This window comes from Mandrillus leucophaeus, unplaced genomic scaffold (assembly GCF_000951045.1).
Source record: "Mandrillus leucophaeus isolate KB7577 unplaced genomic scaffold, Mleu.le_1.0 Scaffold84, whole genome shotgun sequence".
Classification (NCBI taxonomy): Eukaryota; Metazoa; Chordata; class Mammalia; order Primates; family Cercopithecidae; genus Mandrillus; species Mandrillus leucophaeus.
This window is the reverse complement of record NW_012109141.1, coordinates 4,328,148-4,338,811: the sequence shown is the minus strand read 5'-3', so window position 1 is coordinate 4,338,811 and position 10,664 is coordinate 4,328,148. Positions and strand designations below refer to the sequence as shown.

The following is a 10,664-nucleotide window of genomic DNA, read 5'->3' as shown; positions in this document are numbered from 1 at the left end:
CTTGAGTATGTGCAGATTTGAGTGTATGCGGGGGATACTGGAACTAAAGGCCTGCTATTCCTTTGGGATCCCTAATACCAAGGGATGACTATAATTCCAAAACGGGGAGTTGCAGAGACCAGGGTGATGTAAATGAGACCCTATAGTGCAACATTCAAGGCTGGACTCACTCCCAAGGGCTGCCCTGCACTTGCACCTGAGAATAACCCCCTTAGAAGTTGCCCCAGGTGTCCTCACTTTCCTCAAGTTGCACTGGTCCAGGTGCCATAAACAAATTTCACTTAGGATAATTTGCTCAGAACTAATGCTAGTATTCTGAATAATCACAAACATATGATTAAAATAGATCCAAATTCAGATTTTATTCCTTTTATATAATTTTACATGTATATGTACATGCTTACATCTGTTAGAATCTTTCAGTATCTACCTAAGTGCCATCTATCATCTAGCCATCTATCTTTTATCTACCAGAAACGCTAATAATGTTATATCAGTTCATCACAGAAATAAAGAGAAACACTCATTGAATCAAAGATATATATGGATAGTTAGAATATCTGCTTGGTTTGCCTGCTTTACTCATTTAATTAAAAACATATCTGAATAGTCAGAACATCTGGTTGGTTTGCCTGTTTTACATACAAATGTTAATAAACTCACATTTCTTTTTCCAACTACATACTAAGAACATCTTTGTATTTAGGAATGGCAAGGGTGGGTTTCCTAGAAATGTTCCAGGATATAGCCCACAATCTGGTAAGAGAAAGATAAAGTGTGCATAATTAACTATAAATGATGTTAGAAAGTAAAAAGGTCATATGATAAATACAAATGAATAGTTCGTAATAGAGCTGAGGGTAACTAAAAACACATTCTTCCAGCTGAGAGGTTCAGAGAAGATCTTATGAGGAAAATAATAAGATTTTTGGAAGATGATAGGTAAGTATTTATTAGACCAGTGCTCTCCAGATAGATTAGATATCAAGAACCAACAAGAACAGTCTATTTCAAGTGGAGTCCTTCAAAAAATACAAAAAAGTAATTATTTTTACAGCAACTGTTTCAGGGAAAACTCGTAAGTTTTGTGAAATTATATCTTTTGGTCATTCATCTCTCTTTTGTTCCTACTCTCAACATATTTGCAACCCACTCCTAACACACACAGGTTAGCCTGAAAATTCTGCTAGACTTACTGTTGTATTTGTAACGTAATTTCCAGTAGAAAAGATGGTTTCTCCAACAATAAATATGATGATAGTATTTAAAATATTTTAAAAAGAATTTTGAAAATTCCAAAATAATTCTTCTTTTCAGTTTACAATTTTTGCAGGAGTCAATGACTTTCCTATTTGTCATCATCTCTTCTTCCTCCAACCCCTTTTCTATATGGGTTTTCTCCTATTAGTTTACTAATAGGTCTCAATCAAAGACATATGGCCAATCAAAGACATATGGCCAGCAGGACGGTCTAGTTTTCTTTAAACACTTAGTTTTTCTTATCTTTTGAATTATTTTTATACTTAGAAGAAGTTCTATTTGTAAAAGAAGAAAGGAAATGTCATTTGTTTGATTTTGAGTGAACATTTTCATTTATAATGATATTCCATTACTTATTTGTAAACATTCCATAGACACTCACTTTTATTTACCTTTATTACCTACTTTATAAGAAATATTTGATTATGTGTATTAACCATTTGTAAAGTTTTAAATTAAATCACATTTGAATGTTTAATAAAATTTTATAAACATTTAAATTAATTTACATAAGAAAGTGATATGCTAAATCTTCTCACTTGCATATACAAGTGAGAATTGCCTATCATTCAGTAAACATTTTTGAGCGCTCTTTGTGGGGCACTCTAGTAAGAAGTGGAAGATCTATTAGCCAATAATAAAGAGGTAGCAAGAGCCAAGGCAGGGTGGAATCTTAATGGAGTTTAGAAGAAATTCCATGTTGGCATTATTCCGTCCAGAGAGCTCAGTCATTGTTCTTTCCTTTTTTCTCAAAGTTTTTTCCCTTAGATTCTTTGTGTGTGTTTGGGGTTGTGGAGGGAAGGGGTAGAAAACAACTTCTTTCCCCAATATATTTGCCTCTTTATTACTGTGTATTGACGTTACATGTGAGCAATAGTTATTCATACATTTAATATTGGCATTTGCCACCATACTAAACACTGTAATTCATTTAAATAATTTTCCCAGTTGATTCCTTTGAGTTATAAAGATAAGCATAATATCTGAAAACAATAGCTTTATCTACCGTCTGCAGATAGTTCAACTTTGGCCTCTTCTTATTTTTTTGCATTAATAAAAGACTCCGAAATTACATACTTCTTTCAAATTTTAAGTCATTCATCCACGAAACTTTCTAAACCAACTGACTTTTGGGGGATATTTTGACATTTTTCAGATTCGATCCTGGTTCATTTTCTGTTCAGGTTTTTAATTTTATCTCGAATCAATTCAAAAATTGATTCAAAAATGGAAACATTTGTTATAATTTTTAAGCAAAATCTCCAGTTCATTTTTATTTTAGAATTTATTGCTATCATAATTTTACTCTACTTGAAAAAAATGGATATTATCTGTATATAATTTATAATAAGGATTTCTAAAGTGTTGTAATGTGTGAATGTTCAGCGGTTAAAAAGAAAAAAAAAGTTTCTCTGATTAGCAAATATTTGGGAAACCTGTGCTTAATCCAAATATAAAATTTATTTTCTGAAGAATATTTGGAACAAGAATTTACATGTTAATAGATGCTTTTTATTATTGTGGGGTTATGGAAGATTCTGGAAACTTATTTCATGAAAGAACTCTCATTGCTAGGCATATCCTACGCCAAACAGTTTGAGGAATCCTAATTACCAAATATCCATTGGTGACGGGTCACACAGGCCAGCTCTATACTCTCTGTTACACCAGATTTCTCTCTCTTCTCTCTATTTCTTTCTCTCCCCCTATCCTTCCTTCAGGTACTCTTATATTAAGAGTCCCCTGAAGTACCATGGAAATAAGATTTTTTTTTTTTTTCTGGGCTAAATGAGAGCACACAATATTAATAACAGCTGATAGTTCCTGTGCTTTGAGAGTAATGTAGGGGGTGATAGTGCAGAGAAGAGAAAAGTAGGTTGAGCCAAGGAAAGGTAATCATCTGGAGGGTAATTTCTCTTCTCCAAGGCTTTCTGTTTTTGTGCTCAAGAAATGCAGCATTGTCAGTGTGATCCTCCTCCACCTTTTCTTGGGACAGCATAATCTCACTTCTTAAAAAATGAAAATTTCTCTGCTGCCATGTAACATCTTTGTGCAAATGAAGGAAGGCTGAAAATACAGAGCTGGAATATTTCCCAGATGTATTGTAGGGGGGAAATTATATAAAATATACTCCCACAGAACAAATTGTCAAAAATAAATTTTATATATTAAATAACTATAAGAATAATGATGGGAAAAAGACTTCATCAAATAAATGTGCTGCTAATTATACTTCTGTAAAAGGTGACTTAAAACAGTCTAGTTTGCTTAATAAAAAGAAAACTCTGCTTATCAACAGTCTCTATCAAATTCGTTCTTAACAAATACATTCCAAAATTCATAATTTTCATACCAAGTCAAAATTAAATGCTTGCAAATAGATTATAGTCTTTTTGTATTTGAATCTGTATTTTATAATTAAAGGTTTCTCATGGTATTTAATAAAATAGTAAGCAATCTCTTAGAAGTTGAAGACAATTATTTTTTAAAAGTAAGTGCCAGTGATACATTCCTTTCATACAATGAACCGATGTATAATTCTATCACTTCTTGTTATCCACATGAAAAGGAAGGTGATTGGTAGTTTATTGGTGGAATGAAGTGAAAGGAGTTAATTTCTAGGGCAAAAGTACTGATGGTAAAGAGAAATATGTGTCCTCATGCACGTAAGCGGCTCATCGTTTGGTACTGAAGGATAATTATTTGTCCTTGAAATTTGAAGGGTCTACCATTTTAGGCCCTTCTCAAATGAACTTCAGTTTTTCCATTTTGTGTCTCAGAATTCTTCAAGTTAAACCCATTACTTTCTTCAAACTAGATTTTTTGTTTGTTTTTTTCTGCTGTCCATATCCTTTCTGCCCATCTGCACTTTCATGCTGTCTTTTCCCCCTTCTCAATTATTCACGTTTTTTTTTTTTTCTGTCTTTCAAGACCTACCTAAAGTTCAATATTCTTCATAAAGAGATGCATATTCTGGAAGCCCAGTAAAAAGGGAAGCAATTGTGTGGTAGCAATATCAGAACCTGGTAGCGTGGGAACACTGCATTAGAACTGTAAAAATTGAATTCAAATCTTGGTTCCATCAACAATTCAGTGATGTTGAGCAAAGAAATGATTAGTTCTGGTCCTCAGTTTTGCCAGTTGATAATTGGGGATGCAAATAACTAGTACATTATCCCCTGTTACTGCAGAGATTAAATGATATTTTTAAGCGAGGGATATAAGACCAATTAAGAAATGCAAGTTATTATGCATATGTCTCCACTATCTGTTAGGTACTTTGCACACAGTAGGAACTTAACAAGTGTCACTCTCCTTTCCCTGCCTCTGTTCATCTGAAGGGACCATGTCACCATACCATCTGATATGTATGTGTATGTGTTCACACACATGCTTCATAGCACCTGATCCAGTATACAGAATTTTCTCTATAAATATCCTGTTAATGTTTGACTGATTCTCAAAATAAGATTTCTTAATCCTTAAAAACAAGAAGGAAAATAGAAAAACTAGAGAAAGTTAGAAATGGATCAAATATTCTATGATTTGTGGCATATTCATGTATTACTCCACATGTCTTATTGTAGACACCTTTAGAACTTCTGAAAGATTGACACGATGTCTAAATATATTTAATCCCCAAAGCTCCGATTGATTTTGGCTAAGCAGCCAGTTTGGGTAAGTCTGAAGCCCCACTCGGGCTAAGGGCCCAGTTTTGCTAACAGTGCACATTCAGGGAACACCGTGAGCAATTCTATTTATCTAAGAGTTCAGCCTCGTGCTTGGGCTTGCAGGTGCTGCTGTAAAATTCAGGTGATTTACAGAGTGGGAAGCACACCAAATCTGAAATTATAATAGAGCTCAAGGCTCACAGCATCTTTTGTTAGATGCTCTGGTTTTATGATTTTGGGTGGGTGCCACCACATTTTTCTTCCAAGTGCAATAGAAAAATGATGCCATTCAAGCTGAAAAGCTTAACAACCACTTTACCTTTATTGAATCTGTAGCTAATGTACTGAAATAGCAGGGGTTTTGCTGCAAATGTAATTTGGGTTTTTGTCTGGGCATCTCTTCATTCCTTAAAATTGGGTTTGTATTGAGCACAAGAAAGTTACCTAAAAGATCTAAAGATAAAGACCCTGGCTTGACCTTACTGTTGCTGACAGATGCCCAACTAGACTCAATGAGAAGGAAGCACAGGCTTAGAAACCTTGGAGACTATTCCTCTAGAAGCCATCTGATAGACTAACTGTTGCTTTAGATAATTGTTTGATCGCCTCAGGGCTCAATTTTCTTATCAATAATTTGACAGATTTGGAGTAGACAATCTTCATATTTCCTAAAGACCAGAAATGTTCTCTTCTAAGGAAACTTGCATGCTTAGATTTTTAACTTATATTTGGTTTGTTTGACATTCTCTTTATGCACCTCTAAGAACCTGTTCCCAAAATGACACTCTCTTCCAGAGATGAGGTAAATTAAACATAGGTTTTTGATCCTGAAGTATGCTGAAATTTTGACCCTATTTGCTAATCACACAGGGAACAATTACGAGCACATGGGAAGAAGGAAAAGCACTGCTTTTATGATTCTTGAGTGTTAATATAGCTCACTTTTACATAACATTGAATCACATTGCAAGTGCATTAAAGACTCAAGGAAGCTTCACATTTTTCCTAATCCTATTAAGATATAACTAATGATTTTTGAGCTCTTACTATTGCTACTCAATGTGCTGGGGAATTTCACCTGCATTATTGAATGTGATTATCACAACAACCGTATTGAAAATTGCACAATGAGAAAGCAGGAGTTGGATTCCAACTCCAAACTTCTAACTCCAACCTAGCAGTCTTCCACAATTTCTGTCCTATGGAACCATGCCTCTCATTCCCAGCAAGCATAAACTGAAGGTGTCATTCAGCTTACACTCCCACCAAAATCACAGCTTTGTTCCATCCTTGAAGCTCTCTCTGCTTCCTAACATTGTCTTGCTTTCCTCCCAGACATTCTATAATTCTTTTCTGACTATGCAAAACGTAGGCCTATGTGAAGATCCAAATAAAGTCCCAATCCCCATCAGTAACTGTAAATAAAAATTATAACAGATTTCATCTACTTAACTCTTCTGAATATTTTAGTGAATTTTGTCTGTGTCACCCTTGCATGCATTTTGCTATTCTCTTATGTTATTATTTACTAAATTAGCATTTGCCTATACATTCCTTTATATAAAAAGATAATTTTTCTGGCTATATAGTACATTCATGATAATTATTTACTAATCTGTTCATACAAAAAGAATTTCAACTTTCCTTGTCCTGAAATATGCAAATATGATAAGGCACTCAACTCTTTCAGCACTCAAAGAGTGGAGTGAGATACACAAAAACCCAAAACCAATACGTTTAAATATTACAAAGTCTAATTCCAGACTAAACTTGACTTAAATATTATTATAAGAACAGGTGTGGAAAGGAGCTTGTAGTTAGGATGGTAGGTTTAGAGGAAATATCAATGCAGAGGCTAGAAATTAATTGAAAAGTGACCTTTCTTTCAGACAGGGAAGAACTGTTATATTAGAAAAAAAAAACAGTATATTCAATCAGGCACAAGCATGGGTTATTCTGGGAAAAGGGTGTGATTCTGTGTACTAGAGTGGGTAGAATATAGAGAGATGAGACTGACTTTTAACTTGGTACCTGTCAAAAGTTTTATGCTGTGCTGAAAAGTTTGGACTTGATATTGGGAGACATGATTTTTCAGTTCTGTTTTGTGGTTAGCAGAGGTTTGATGCAATCACATTTGGTGTTAGATAGATAACACTGGGTACAGTGTAGAGAATAAATTGGGAGGGGGCTATTGTCGCTTTCATAGCTGTGGTGAAGAAAGTGAGGTTAAAATTGATTCAAGAGATGTTCAAGAAATATAATCAACAGAACTGAATTGAATTGAAATGGGCTCTTGGTCCCTCTATATTGTTTTTCCTTTCTTTTTCTTTTCTTTTTTAATACAAGTCTGCCTTTATTTCAAGGTCTAAATTGTTGAGAGTACCTGCCACCATCTAAATAGAAGTCAATTGCTTTCTTGCTGACTTCTTTTTTAAGAACAAATCAAACTCTGGTCCTTGCCCTTTAGATGTTAGAGTTATCTTTGAATGAGAACACTGCTTAGTTGTGGAAGATTTGTCTAGAAAATGATGCCCATAGATGTATATAAAAGTTACCTCCCTACGGTACTACTTAAAATAGCCTAAATGGCAAATCTGTGGATAGAAAAATAATGCACCAATCTCAAAGAAGAAGGATCTTGAAAGTTGTATTTTAAACTTTCTTTAACAGTGAACATTAGGCATACAACATATCACAAAAGGTGTTAAGGTAAATTCCAGATTGTCATTTTCCAGAGGGCAAAGAAACAACACATACAGAATTGTATTTTTCTGTAAAAACAAATGCATTTCCTGTACTACGGTAGACCTTACATCCTAATCTACCATATGGATGTCTAAGGGAATTTGTTCTCTCAATGCCAAAATGTTTGTTGCCTTTTTCTCCCAGTTGTGGATATTGTTTAAAATTCATATGCATCTGCCTCTTCTCAAAATTTCAGATGCTCATTTTTCTGTTCTTTAAAAGGTTTTTAATACTTAAGAAATCATTTATTGTGGTCTTTTCCTTCAGTAGCAGTCACTCTGAGTTGGCAGTCTTACAGACTTTATACTCCCCTCTTTCCTGGCAACTAATTCTTGATTTCGTTCAGAAATGCAATTACATTACCAGAAGATGAAGTATGATTACTGTAATGCAGTAGTGGTAGAACATTATCCACTGTTAGGAATTTACTTCTGTAGTCTTCTGTACAAATAACATATAGTCATATGATAAGTATGGGCCAATGAAAGGTTAGTATTATTATTTTAAAAGGCTTCTGGAAGGATTTTGGCTGTCTGATAATACAGCTAGTATGCTGAGAATCTGAGTTTACTTTCCCCTCAACAAATGTATAAATCATTAAATACGGTCATGATACCCACTGAAGCGGTAGTCATCTTTCAACCAGAAGTAACATGCACAATGACCAAAATACAAAACTATGAGGATGGCGGAACAAATGGAATAAAAAAACCTGAGTTCTGAAGTGTGAACATAAATTACTCTCTGAGGGCAAAAAACAAGCAAACAAACAAAAATCCTTATTTGTAGCATTTGCCAACTTTAATGTGCCAATAATTTAACTATAGTTCAATTACCAATCACAGAACATCCAGCACACCACTGCTTGGGTCCCTCATGACATAAATGAAATAAAAATATTTGCTAAACATCTACTATATGTCAGGAGCTCTCCAAGGCATTTGGGATACATCATTGAATGAAGTATAAAAAAGAAAATCCCTTTTTTTCTTCACAGAGCTAAAATTCTAGAAAGGCAAGAAAGACCATCAAGAATTAACATAACACATAACTACATTAGGTAATATTTTAGAAGTTGATAGTATTATTTAAAAAAGAAAGAAACAGTAGAGCAGAGTAAGAAAGAGAATAAGAATCTAGTGGCCAAAAGAGGCAAATTGTAGTAATAAATAAGAACGTTCAAATAGGACAGAATGTGTCAGTGACATTTGACCAAAATTTTGAAGGAGAAGAAATGTTTCACTAATTGGATATCTGGGAGCGGAGCATTCCAGGCAGAGACGACTGCAAGAGCAAAGGCTGTTGCTCAGGAGCCTGCTTGCAGAGCCATCAGGAGCAACGTTAGCAAGAAAAAGGAGGAAAGGTAACTGGCACAAGATCATGGGGCCTGTGTAAGCCATCAATTGTTAAAGCAGTGAATATTATTGCTGAAATAACTGAAGGAAAGTTACTGATTCCTATCTAGGACAAAGAAGGATAATTATGAATGTCCTGCCTTACTGATAATCCTTCAACATGAAATTCAGAACCTGAGTTATTAAACATTTCATACATTTTCACTTTATTATAAAAGAAAGCATACAGTCTACATTTTGCCTTATTTGATAAATAATAGATTCATATCAAACACTTCAAAAAATTTCTGTTAAAACCAAATTACAAAACATTCAGGGAATAGATTAGCACTGAAGAAAATAGATGTCACTTATACCAGTCTCTTTCTTTGCCTTCCTCATTCTATTTAATGAGACTACCAAAAGGATGTACAAAGACAGATGATTTTTAATAAAAATTAGAATAAATACCAACATGCTAAAAATGTAAAAATATTTTCTAAAAGCTTATATCCAGATGAGCCTAGAGAATGGGTCTGAGGGCATTAATTGAAAGGAAGGGAAATCACTGTCCTGTCGGCATATTTCTGTATTGTGTGGGACTATGAGAGCTTAATAACAAGACCCTCAGTTTGGTGGAGGGTGGGGTGGTGTCTATAGAAAGCACAAATAATGCTGTTGTTGAAGGGTAAGAAACAATAGTACAACTCATTTAGATAAAGCCCACTCTGGAAGTTTTTAAAATGGGGGATTAAAATAAACAATTTACAGAAAAATTAGAAATAGACTGACAATCAATCACTCTGGCATTCAAAGAAGTATAAATTGGCCAGGAGTGGTGACTCATGCCTATAAACCCAGCACTTTGGGAAGCCAAGGTGGGCAGATCACTTGAGGTCAGGAGTTTGAGACCAGCCTGGAAACCTCATCTCTACTAAAACTACAAAATTTAGCCCGGCATGGTGGCTGACGTCTGTAACCCCAGCTACTCGGGAGGCTGAGGCCGGAGAATCCCTTGAACCCAGGAGGCGGAGGTTGCAGTGAGCCAAGATTGCGCCATTGCGCTCCAGCTTAGGTGACAGAGTAAGACTCTGTCTCAGAGAAAGAAAAAAGGAGAGAGAGAAAAAAGAAGTATAAATTTTGAAAAAAGGAGGGTATTTGTATCAGTTTATATATTTAGCTAATTTTATGTTGGATATAATATCTAACATGATTGAAGTGCATATTAAGAAGGTCTCTCATATATGTGAATGTAAACATCAAAACAAGCCATGTACTGCTAAGGAATATTTAGCCTACATGGATAAACATTATCAATATACATAGATCTTAATCTCATATATTTGATTTCTAGGAATCTCCATTAAAGGATTTAATCACGCTTTGTATTTAAAATTTTGTCTACAAGGGTCACTTTAATAGGAAAAAGAAGAAAACAATCTAAATGTTTAACTTATATTTTAGCTGCTGGTTAAAATAAATTACTGCTTATTTATCAATAAAATGTTTTATTGTCATTAAAAATAGCATATGTTAAATGACTTGAAAATATTTTCTTTCCCTTACATGTCATTAAGCTAAATATGTGCTATAAACCTGTATGGTGTTTTGTGAAAAAAATAAAATAAAAGCCTACTGAAACAAAGATACACAA

The 10,664-nt window shown here is 34.3% G+C and overlaps 1 protein-coding gene across 2 annotated transcripts in view; it reads right to left on the bottom strand.

Moving 5' to 3' along the window:
* Nucleotides 1-10,664, bottom strand: part of LRRTM4 (leucine rich repeat transmembrane neuronal 4) — an 843,540-nt gene that overhangs the window by 93,806 nt on the left and 739,070 nt on the right. The window lies entirely within an intron of this gene.